Source organism: Lagenorhynchus albirostris, chromosome 8 (assembly GCF_949774975.1).
Source record: "Lagenorhynchus albirostris chromosome 8, mLagAlb1.1, whole genome shotgun sequence".
Taxonomy (NCBI): Eukaryota; Metazoa; Chordata; class Mammalia; order Artiodactyla; family Delphinidae; genus Lagenorhynchus; species Lagenorhynchus albirostris.
Genome location: NC_083102.1, coordinates 13,131,023 through 13,143,222, shown reverse-complemented (window position 1 = coordinate 13,143,222; position 12,200 = coordinate 13,131,023). Strand labels below are relative to the sequence as shown.

The 12,200-nt window shown below is 37.0% G+C and overlaps 1 protein-coding gene across 1 annotated transcript in view; it reads right to left on the bottom strand.

Moving 5' to 3' along the window:
* The window catches only part of BRAF (B-Raf proto-oncogene, serine/threonine kinase), a 156,021-nt gene that overhangs the window by 84,298 nt on the left and 59,523 nt on the right, over nucleotides 1-12,200 (bottom strand). The window lies entirely within an intron of this gene.

Genomic DNA, 12,200 nt, shown 5'->3' with positions numbered 1-12,200 from the left:
AAATAAGTGCTGGAAGTACTGTAAATTAGTACTTTTACCTTTAAATTGATAAATCTTTTGTTATAAGACACTACATCTAGAAACTGACATACACACACACACATATATGTCTATAATAGCCATGAATATTAATTTTGAAAAACCAGTATTTGTAATTTTCTGGCCAAATCACAATTTATATTCCAAACTACATATCTAACATAAGATAAAATACTAATATATCACAGATAAATAAATACCCTATTAATTTTTTTTCCAGAAAAGTTGTAGGCATATAAGGTTTCATACTTCTCTCTGCCTCTCTCTCTCTAAAGAACTGAGAGAGAGGTTGAGAAGATGAGGTGTTAGAGAGATCTGTCAAAAAACAAGACTAAGGTACACAGTGTCAGATCTCACCATTACCACCAAAATCAGCTCAACAGGGATTAAAGGATGTATAACTGCCACTTTTTGTTCTGAAACAGCTATTAGTTAAAATACCTTCTTTTACTCACTATGGATATCTTATGACCTCCCCTTTCCCATCAAATACTGCTTAGAGAATAGAATTTTGTTTGAAAAGGTAGTTTACACCCTGCAGTCAAGAAATTTTGAGGCCATTATCCATCAGGGTATCTTTCTAGAAGTTTCATTTTACTAAAGCTATAAGGTCAAATGATCACTTAAGATATCATATTCTAAAAGTAGGAAGAATCTTGGAAAGAGAATGCTACTGAAAATAAAGAGATGGAATGAATTGGAATGTATGTGTCCATGGTCCTTTGAGGCAGTAGTAATCACCTTCCCCCACACTATAATCCACCATGTCTCCCTACCACCCCAAATAGATGCAACACTATAAAGATTTATGAAAGGCTACAAAGATTGAAAAGAATCAAAGATTTAAAAAAATGGCATTTCCCATCACTTATTAGGCTACAAAGAAGCAGATGGATGCATTTTTATTTGTGCAAGTATTGTACATGAGAAATAAACAAAGATAAGAGTAAGGAAAGAGGGGGGTCTTAAAAGGTTAGCATTTAGATAGACGGAGTTAAGTGGGGAGAAGAGAGTACTGTGTAGCACAGGAGAAATTTTGTAACAGAGTAAGGAGGTAAGAAATTTTAAGACATAGAGGAAAACTATGGACTAGTATAGCTCAACGTCATACAATACCTGGGACATATCAAGGGATCAATAGATGTTTGTGAAATTTAAGTGAAGAACAGGAACACAAATAATAAGACTGGAAAAGTGGGTAAGGGACCAGCTTGTAGAGAATGTATATACTATGTTATGAAGCCTGAACTTCATTCTATAAGCAAGGGAGAATTATCTAAGGTAGAGGAGAATAAAGGAGAAATTTCATTTCAATATAGGCCACCACACCTGATATGCTTGACCCTACCATATAATTTTTGGGGGGGGGGTGAGGAGGGAAAATACTAAAATGAGCTACTGAAGTAAAGGGCCTAAACTACACCAAAATGCCCTCTCCTTTAGAATCTAATAGTTGTCCAACGCTGACCCTGAAATGTTTCACAGCATCTCAGGCATTATAATCAAATCAGTCCAAAATTTTCTGAGTTGTATTTCTATTTAGCTTTCAGTTCGATGGGCTAATTACTTACGGGCATCTTTTTCAGTACGATCCACTTATTGAGATTTCGCTTATTCAATAAATATATATTGAGCACACATGTACCTAGTAGTGTTTGGGGCTCAAACCACAAAAATGAAGACTAACACAATTCCTACACTTCGAAGATTATGTACATGCAGCCTGGGAGACAAAAATTCCTCCTTGCGTAGATCAAATATTCTTATTTACTGTCACCTGGGCAAGTACATTTACTACACAAAGTTAGGCTTAGGAAAAGTAATAAATGTAAACAAATTTTCTGAATGTTATTTATCAAAATATTAGCCTTAATTTTTAAAAATATATTGTTCCCTCCACTGTGGATTACAATCTATTATTTCAGTGCATTTATCAATAACTCTTCCTTAAGTACAAAACATTTACTTATTCCACCTCTCTCCATCCTCATAGCTGCAATCTACCAAGGTACTTGCCTACCTTGTTTTGAACCTGGTTTGACTCATTTCATCCCATTATCCTTGCTGCATTCCGTGTGGATGCTGATTACTCTTACAACACTCCTGCCTTGAAGTTCTCTAAACCTTGTATCTATAAACACATTTGTTTCTACTCTACCTTCAAGATCCAGAGATACAAACCAAAGAGTTCTTAACCAAAGAGTTCCAAATGATGACAAGATCTCAACTGGGAACCTCCCATACCCCTATGTACACACACTTATCCCACTGTCTTAAATTTCATCCTCACTACCACACTAATCTGTTCATTGTCAACATTAATCCCTTTATTTTTTTCAGATTTCTTTGCTGTTTTACTTCCCATACTTTGTGGCTCACCATTTCAACAATGCCAATGGTAACATCTTAGATTGGTTAATTCTTATTCTTTTACCAACTTGCTTGTCAAATACCAACTTTGGGTAAATTCTATCATTCAATTACTCCATTCTTTCTCTCAGGTTACCACACATTACTGAAGAAAATAATAAAACAAGGCCAACTGGTTCCATTATCAATTCATGGAAATTAGTCTTTCACACTACTATATGAAAATTTGTACTTATTTATTTAATTTTTTGAAATATTTATTTATTTATTTATTTTTGGCTGCGTTGGGTCTTCGTTGCTATGCGCGGGCTTTCTCTAGTTGCGGTGAGCGGGGGATACTCTTCATTGCTGCATGCGGACTTCTCATTGCAGTGGCTTCTCTTGTTGCGGAGCACAGGCTCTAGGCGCACGGGCTTCAGTAGTTGTAGCACACGGGCTCAGTAGTTGTGGCTCCCAGGCTCTAGAGCGCAGGCTCAGTAGTTGTGGCGCACAGGCTTAGCTGCTGTGCAGCACGTGGGATCTTTCCAGACCAGGGCTCGAACCCATGTCCTCTGCACTGGCAAGCAGATTCTCAACCACTGTGCCACCAGGGAAGCCCCTGTACTTATTTTTAATTCGTATTACATTTCTCACAATACTTACTCCCACCTTTCCTATGCTTCTCTGGATCCTAACTTCATCCCCCAACCTTTAATTCACTCAAGAAAATAGCATTACCTTCAAATTTACTCTGAAGATCAAAGCCATCAAATAACAGCTTCCTCTTCTTTCTTTGTCCAATCAATTCTCCCCATCTTTCCCCATCCTTCTTTTGCTCTCAATTTAGTATTAACACTGGGTGTTTAGAGCCTCTTCTGTGGAGGCCTTGGTTCATCATTATCTCCATTTTCTCTCGTATCTTCCAACTTTCTCTTTTTCTCTGTTTTCTTACCCTGCAACCTTGAGCAAGTCCTCCCACATAAACATACACCTCAAGCACCATTACCAGCATCAACAAAATTCCTCTGGTGCTTCAAGAAGCTGCAAAAAACAGATATTTCTTCAGCAGGCAGGTTTTCCAAAACCCCATTCCTTCTCATCAAAATCGTACTTATTGGGCTTCCCTGGTGGCGCAGTGGTTGAGAGTCCGCCTGCCGATGCAGGGGACACGGGTTCGTGCCCCGGTCCGGGAGGATCCCACATGCTGCGGAGCAGCTGGGCCCGTGAGCCATGGCCGCTGAGCCTGCGCGTCCGGAACCTGTGCTCCGCAACGGGAGAGGCCACAACAGTGAGAGGCCCGTGTACCGCAAAAAAAAAAAAAAAAAAAAAATCCTACTTATTTTTCAAAGTTTAATTCAAAGGTCTGCTTGGTAAAAATCCAAAATCGGTATTTTCTTTTCACTTCCTTTGGAGTATTACCACACTCTTCTTTATATGGCTTTTTACAAAATCATTTGTGAAAAAACTTTGTGAGCACTAAGTGAAATAATACTAGCAAAGGAAGTTATTACAGCAAAAACCCAATAAATACTTTTATTAGTAGTAATAAGTAGTACTAGTTCTTATCGTTATTACTGTATTACTTCGCTGAGTTCTCAGCATGACTCTACTAAATTATAAGGTAGTTGAGGGTACAGCTCATGTTATTTATTTATTTATTTATTTATTTATTCATTCATTCATTTAATGGATTCTTTTCTCAAACTGAAGTACAGTTCATTTATTTTTGAACTTAAAAAAGAATGTAAGAACACAATATTCTTAAGATGAAAATACTCCTCAAATTGATCTACAGATTCAATGCAATCCTTATCAAAATCCCAGCTGGCTTTTTTTTGCAGAAATGGACAAGCTGATCTTAAAATTCACACAGAAGTACAAAGTACTTGGAATAACCAAAACAATCTTGAAAAAGAACAGTTTGGAGATTTACATTTCCTGATTTCAAAAGTTACTAAAAGCTACAGTAATCAAAACACATGATATTGATACACATATAAAAAAACACAATAGATTGAGAGTCCAGAAAAAAAGCCGTACATTTATGGTTAACTGGTTTTTGACAATGTTACTGGTACAACTGAATATCTGCATACAGAAGAATGAAGTTGGACTACTACCTAACATCATATTACAAAATTAACTCAAAGTGTATCATACACTTAAAAGTAAGAGCTAAAACTAAAAAACTCTTAGAGAAAACACAGAAGTAAATCATCATGGCCCTGGATTAGGCAATGGTTTCTTAGATGACACACCAAAACACAGCAACCAAAGAAAAAGTAGATAAACTCGACTTCATCAAAATTAAAGCTTTTGTGCTTCAAAAGACACTATCAAAAGAGTGAAAAAAAGACATCCCACAGAATGGGAGAAAATATTTGCAAATCATATCTGATAAGGATTTCCTACCAAGAATATATAAAGAACTATTACAACTCAGTAATAAAAAGACAACCCAGTTTTTTAAATGGGCAAAGGATTTGAATAGACATTTTTCCCAAGAAGATATACAATATATACAAATATACAAGATATACAAGATACAAATCTTGTATAAGATTTGTATATATATACAAATGTATATATATACGTATATATATGTATATATATACATATATGTATATACATACACAAGATTTGTATATAATACAAATCTTGTATCTTGTATACAAGATATACAAATACTAATAAGCACATGAAAAAGATGCTTAATATCATTAGTCACCAAAGAATTACAAATCAAAATACCACAATGAGATGCCAATTCACACCTACTAGGATGGCAATAATAATAATAAATGGAAAATAACAAGTGTTGGTGATGATGTATAGGAACTGGAACCCTCACATTTACATTCCCACATTGCTTGTGGGAATGTAAAACGGTGCAGCCACTCTGGAAAACAGTCTGGTAGTTCCTCAAAAAGTTAAAACACAGAGTTACCAAAGGACACAGCAATTCCATCCCTAGGTACATAACTAAAAGAACTGAAAACATATGCCTACCACAAAAACTTGTACATGAATGTTCATAGCAGCTTTATTCATGATGGTCCAAAAGTGGAAACAACCTAAACGTCCATCAGTCTATGAATGGATAAACAAAATGTGACATATCCACATGACAGAATATTAGCCATAAAAGTAATAAATGCTACAATGAATGCTACAAGCTACAACATGGTTCAATTTTGAAAACATTCTGCTAAGGCGAAAGCAGCCTGTCACAAAAGGCCACATTGTGTATGATTCCATTTACACGAAATGTCCAAATAGGCAACTCCATAGAATTAGAAAGTAGATCAGTGGTTGCCAGGGGCTGGAGAGAACAACTGCCAATGCGTAAAGGGTTTCTTTTTGAGGTGATGAAAATGTTTTGGAATTAGATGGTGGTGATGACTGTACAATTCTGTGCATATGCTATAAACTATGCAATTGTACACTTTAAAAAAGTGAATCTTATGGTATATGAATTATTTCCCAATTAAAAATGGGAAGATGGGGACTTCCCTGGCAGTCCAGTGGTTAAGACTTCGCCTCCCAATGCAGGGGGTTTGGGTTCAATCCCTGGTCGGGGAGCTAAGATCCGACATGCCTCATGGCCAAAAAACCAGAACATAAACAACAGAAGCAATAGTGTAACAAATTCAATAAAGAGTTAAAAAAATAATAAACAAAAAATTAAAATGGGAAGAAAATTCAGGACGTACTTAATTAAAACATAATGGGAAAAGGCAGTGGAAGAAAAAATTTTTATCATTAGAGTTCATTATATTTATTCTTTTTAACTTAATCTTACAAGATACAATGAAATCTTTCAAATTGCCCACGAGTGATAATTTATGAACTGTTCTGCATTCCAAAGGAAGTACCTAGCTTCCAGTATTATTTTCTTCGCAGATTTTTTTTTTTGGGGGGGGCACACTGAGTGGTATGCAGAACTTCCCTGGCCAGGGATTGAACCTGTGCCCCCTGTACTAGAAGCACAGAATCTTAACCACTGGACCACCATGGGAGTCCCAGTATTATTTTCATTGCAGTATTTGTTTTGATAAATGTCTCTGCATTATCCTGGGTTCTACACAGACTACAGATCAGAAAGGCTGTCAGCATCATAATAATGATATAGCAATTAAGAGCACAGGCTCTGATAAAAAAGAAAAAAAAAAGAAGACATACACGTGGGGAAAATGTAAGCAGTTATAGAAGACTCATAAAAAAAAGAAAAAGAACACAGGTTCTGAATTCAGAATGTCTGGCTTCAAACTTTGGCTACCCCATTACTAGTTGTGTAACTCTCGTCATGTTATTATTAAAACCCTCTGTGCCTGAGCTTCCTCATCTATAAAATGTAAATGAGAATATTAAATATAACTCACAGGGCAGGTTGAGGATTAAATGACCTACTGTATGCTTAGAACAGTTCCTGGCACAGCAAGCACTCAATAAATGTTAGGAGCTTTATTGTCACCATCTGTCTGTCTGCAGGGGACTCCAGCATACATATAAATTCAGGGGTAGCTTGGATTCAGTGTGTTAACACTAGATATGTAGGGTTATTCCAGAAACTTTATCCCTTCACCTCTGGAATCCAATATATCAGGTCTAGAAAGAAGAATCTACTACTAGAAAAGCATCTAGCATTATATCTTACACACAGAAGACATTCAAATAATTTGTTGGATGAGTAAATACAGAAGAATTGGGAGAAAAATAAGAAATTCTGGGGAACGACTTTTAGGGGAAACTCATCTTTTCTTCCTCTGTATGATGGTAAAAAGAAAAGACTGGAACCAATGATTGAAAAGACAAACCTGAAATTCTTTAGAGTACAATAGTTCATTTCACTGCAGTTATCATCAAGGGAATAAACAGAATGTTAATTATTATTCATACGCCAGTTGGAGAAAATCTAGAACTTAAAAACTCGTTTTTAAATAAATTAGTACATAGAAAAAAGAAAGCCACAGGGATTTCTGATGGTGATATAAGTGATTTCATTCTGTTCTGCTAAAAGGAAGAAATGGAGAGATAGGTAAAGATTTATCTCTCTATGAAAACACCAAAGGGGTTTCTTTCGAAATGCTATAGCACAACTTCTACCTGCCAGTGCACAAACTAATCTGAAGCCAAATTGTGAACACTGGGAAAATTTTACTTTTTAGCCTCTTATTTCAGGAAATGTAAGCACAGGCACTAGTCTAGGGGTGTATGTAACCCCATTCTGGTTGGTGAAATGTAAAGACTTGTAAGGGATTTGGGGGGGGAGGTTTTCCTCCTTGCAAGGGCTCAGTACACCAGAGAACATCTGTGATCCCTTCTTCCTGATTTGACGTCTTGTGTTAGAGTACGATTCTCAGATGTGCTGCAGTTATGACAGAAAAACCAAAAGGACTACAGCAATCTACCCCAGTGTCTGACAACCTTGAGCTGTAGAACAATCTTTGAATAATTTACCTTCGTGTTTCTTGTTATGGGAGCGGAAATTAATACCGCTACATGTTTGGACAAATTGTTATTTGTTTTTTGCAGATTAAAAACATTTGTAGGGGCTTCCCTGGTGGCGCAGTGGTTGAGAGTCTGCCTGCTGATGCAGGGGACACGGGTTCGTGCCCCGGTCCAGGAGGATCCCACATGCCGCAGAGCGGCTGGGCCTGTGAGCCACGGCCGCTGAGCCTGAGCGTCCGGAGCCTGTGCTTTGCAACAGGAGAGGCTGCGAAGGTGAGAGGCCCACATGCCGCAAAAAAAAAAAAAAAAAAAAAAAAAAAACATTTGTAATTTTTATAGATCTCCTAGACTTATTCTCTAATTTTTCTGATCTTTCCTTTAATATTTTCCATCTTTGTTTTTTTCTACTTTCTGGAAGATGTCCTTAACTTTATAGCATTTGTTTGTCTGTTTATATGCACATGCAGATACACACACACATATTTAAATTTTCTGTTATGCCATTTTAATTTACTATTTTAGTTTCCAAGAGCTCTTATTCTCTATTACTTTTGCTTCTTTAGTACAACCATGAAACAAGAACAGATTACTATATTTTCTCTTATCTTTGATGTTAATTATAGTTATTTTCAAATTTTCTTCTGTTCTCTGCACTGTTTCTGAGTTCCTTTTGACCATTTCTGCCATTATCTTTCCTGTTAATAGCTTTCTTTAAATATCTGGTTATTTATTCATTAATCTTTTTTTTAAATTTTAATTATTTATTTTATTTTTGGCTGCACTGGGTCTTCTTGCTGCGCGCTGGCTTTCTCTAGTTGCGGCGAGCGGGGGCTACTCTTGGTTGCGGTGTGTGGGCTTCTCACTGAGGTGGCTTGTTTTATTGCAGAGCACGGGCTCTAGGAATGCAGGCTCAGTAGTTGTGGCTCGCAGGCTCTAGAGCACAGGCTCAGACGTTGTGGCACACAGGCTGCTCTGTGGCATGTGGGATCTTCCTGGACCAGGGCTCGAACCCATGTCCCCTGCATTGGCAGATGGATTCTTAACCACTGTGCCACCAGGGAAGTCCCTATCTGGTTATTCTTAACTGTCCATTCATATTTAAGAGTTAAGGACTCTTGATGTCAATACTACCCAAAGTAATCTACAGATTCAGTGTAAGCCCTACCAAAATGGCAATGTGTTTGGAGAAATAGAAAAATCCATTCTGAAATTCATGAGGAAATTCAAGGGATCCCAAATAGCCAAAACAATTTTGAAAAAGAAGAACAAAGTTGGAGATTTGCATTTCCACAATGAGATACCACTTCACACTCATTAGGATGCCTATTATTAAACATACACACACACACACACACACACACAGAAAATAAGTCTTGGCAAGCATATAAAGGATTGTTAGTGGGAATGCAAAATGTAGCTGCTTATGGAAAAGAGAATGGCAATTCCTTAAAAAATTAAATATAGAATTGCCTTATGATTCAGTAATTCCACTCTGGGTATACACCCCCCAAAGAAGTAAAATCAGCATTATTCACAGTAACCAAAAGGTGGAAACAACTAACCACTGAAGGTAGCCATTGATAGATAAATGGATAAATAAAATGTGATATATACATACAATGGAATATTATTCAGCGTTAAATAGGAAGAAAATTTTGACACATGCTTCAACATGGATGAAGCTTGAAGACATTATGCCAAATGAAATCAGCCAGTTACAGGAAATATGTTAGAATTCCACTTATGTGACATTCTAGAGTAGTAAAATTCATAGAGACAGAAAGGAGAATGGTGGGTCTCAGTGGGTAATCAGTAGATTACCCACTTAAGGGCCTTCAAATAGCAATACCCACAAGTCTTTTCCCTGGGCCTGGTCAACTTTCCTCAGGGAAGAATACTGCCATCTGCAGCCAGGCTCCTCTTCACAGTATATCAAATGGTGGTAAGTTCAATGTTTTATTATTTCTATGTTTATTTTCTGTAACCCACTCCCCTGATTAACATACAAGCTATCTGAAGGCATAGCTGGAGGTGGGGTGGGCGGGGTTGTTTTTTGTTATATCCCCTGAGCTTAGACAAGTACAAATATTAGCAGGCACTCAAAAATTATCTGTTGAACAAATGAATCAAAGATTTACGGAGCACTTAATATGTGTCAGGAACTATGCTATTTCATAATTATAAACTCAATTTAATCTTTAAATTACCGTATGTGTGATACAGTCCCATCTTACCAATGAGGTGAGGTATAAGGAGGTTAGGTAACCTGTCTGCATAAATTAAGGCAGAGCCAGAATTTAAACACAGGGTCTGTGTGACTCCATGGTTCATCTTAACCACTATATTATACTGCCTTCTACAGAGAAATTGTGTAGTGTTAGTCCCTGAGAGTAAGAATCTACATGCTAATGATATAACCTATGAGGTATAGTCTGCTGTATACCATCCTCGTTAGATGTAATTCAAATAGTAAAAAGCCTGAAGCGTATGTGTGTGGAGGGGTAGTAAATCCCTGCAACAGTGAGACATGGTGATCGATGCAAATGGATTACATGAGGATGGGGAAAGTTTCCCGACACAAAATGGTTGGCAGAAAAACTGCTGGTTAAGTTGTCTAACTCTGATTAACAAAGAATTACTATTTTCACCAGGACTATTTGCCTCCTTATGACTCCTTTGCTCGTTCTCCTCACACATACAACTAAAACAGACAGCATGTCTATTTATAATAGCCCGGAGATGGAAACAACCTAAGTGCCCATCATCGGATGAATGGATAAAGAAGATGTGACACATATATACAATGGAATATTACTCAGCCATAAAAAGAAACGAAATTGAGCTATTTGTAAGGAGGTGGATAGACCTAGAGTCTGTCATACAGAGTGAAGTAAGTCAGAAATAAAAAGACAAATACCGTATGCTAACACATATATATGGAATTTAAGAAGAAAAAAAAAATGTCATGAAGAACCTAGGGGTAAGACAGGAATAAAGACACAGACCTACGGGAGAACGGACTTGAGGATATGGGGAGGGGAAGGGTGAGCTGTGACAGGGCGAGAGAGAGTCATGGACATATACACACTAACAAACATAAGGTAGATAGCTAGTGGGAAGCAGCTGCATGGCACAGGGATATCGGCTCAGTGCTTTGTGACCCCCTGGAGGGATGGGATAGGGAGGGTGGGAGGGAGGAAGACGCAAGAGGGAAGAGATATGGGAACATAGGTATATGTATAACTGATTCACTTTGTTATAAAGCAGAAACTAACACACCATTGCAAAGCAATTATACCCCAATAAAGATGTTAAAAAAAAAAACAGCATGGGATATTAGAAAGTACACTAACTATATTCAGAAGTATGAATTCTAGTCCTAGCACCGATACTAACTGGCAGTGTGCTCTGTGATAAGCCATATGAAGAAGAGAACAGTTTATTAGCAGTTATTTCCAAACTTCCAAGTTTATTTTAGAAATGCAAGCTTACTTTCTCTTGAAATACTGAAGATTTACTTACCCTTTAAAAGTAATTAGATTACTAAATTAGAATTTTCATTTAGGAGTCTGTCAATCCATGCCTAAAAATCTCTGGCATGTGAAGGCAAATGGTAACCTGATCATTTGTAATTTAGGGTTATCTCCCAGTGTGACTAGTGATTACAGTTGGAACCAGCTTTTATAGAGACAGCCAGTATAGTGTAGTGGTAAGCAGTGTGGGCTGTGGAGCCTGACTGCCTAGATTCCATAACAGCTTCCTAGCTGTGGGAGCTGAGTGACTTACATAGGAAACTAACGCCAAGAAAGCCTACCTGTGATTATAACAGTAACTACTACCTCACAGGATTAAGAACAATGACTAATCAATAAATTTACAGTTATGTTAAAGGTTTGATACAAAAGCCTGAAGGCACTATCAAACAGTAAGGCTAAGCAATTTTGAGCTATTTAAATACTGTAGACTTTATCCATAAGGAAGCAAAAACCTATTTTGTGGGGATTTGTTCTGGGAAAAAGATATTTCACAAAATTCTCCCCATTTTCTAATATGGTAACTAGTTTGCTGACCTCCAGAAAAGACTGTTTTCTCTCTCTCTTTTTTTCACTAAGTTTTTGTTTTTTTTTAAACCAGGGTGATATTTTGAAGCTTATATACAACTTCTCCTTTAGTTTTGATATTTTCCAAATTAGAAAATACTACATGTTTATTGTAACAAGTGAAACAAGATTAAAAAGTACAATAAAGACAAAGCTAATTCTCTCTTCCCATATCTACTTCTAATCCCACTCCCTAAAATAACCAATATTACCAGTACAAATGCTTTTTTATAAGTTCATTTTCTTCTTTCCAAAATTACT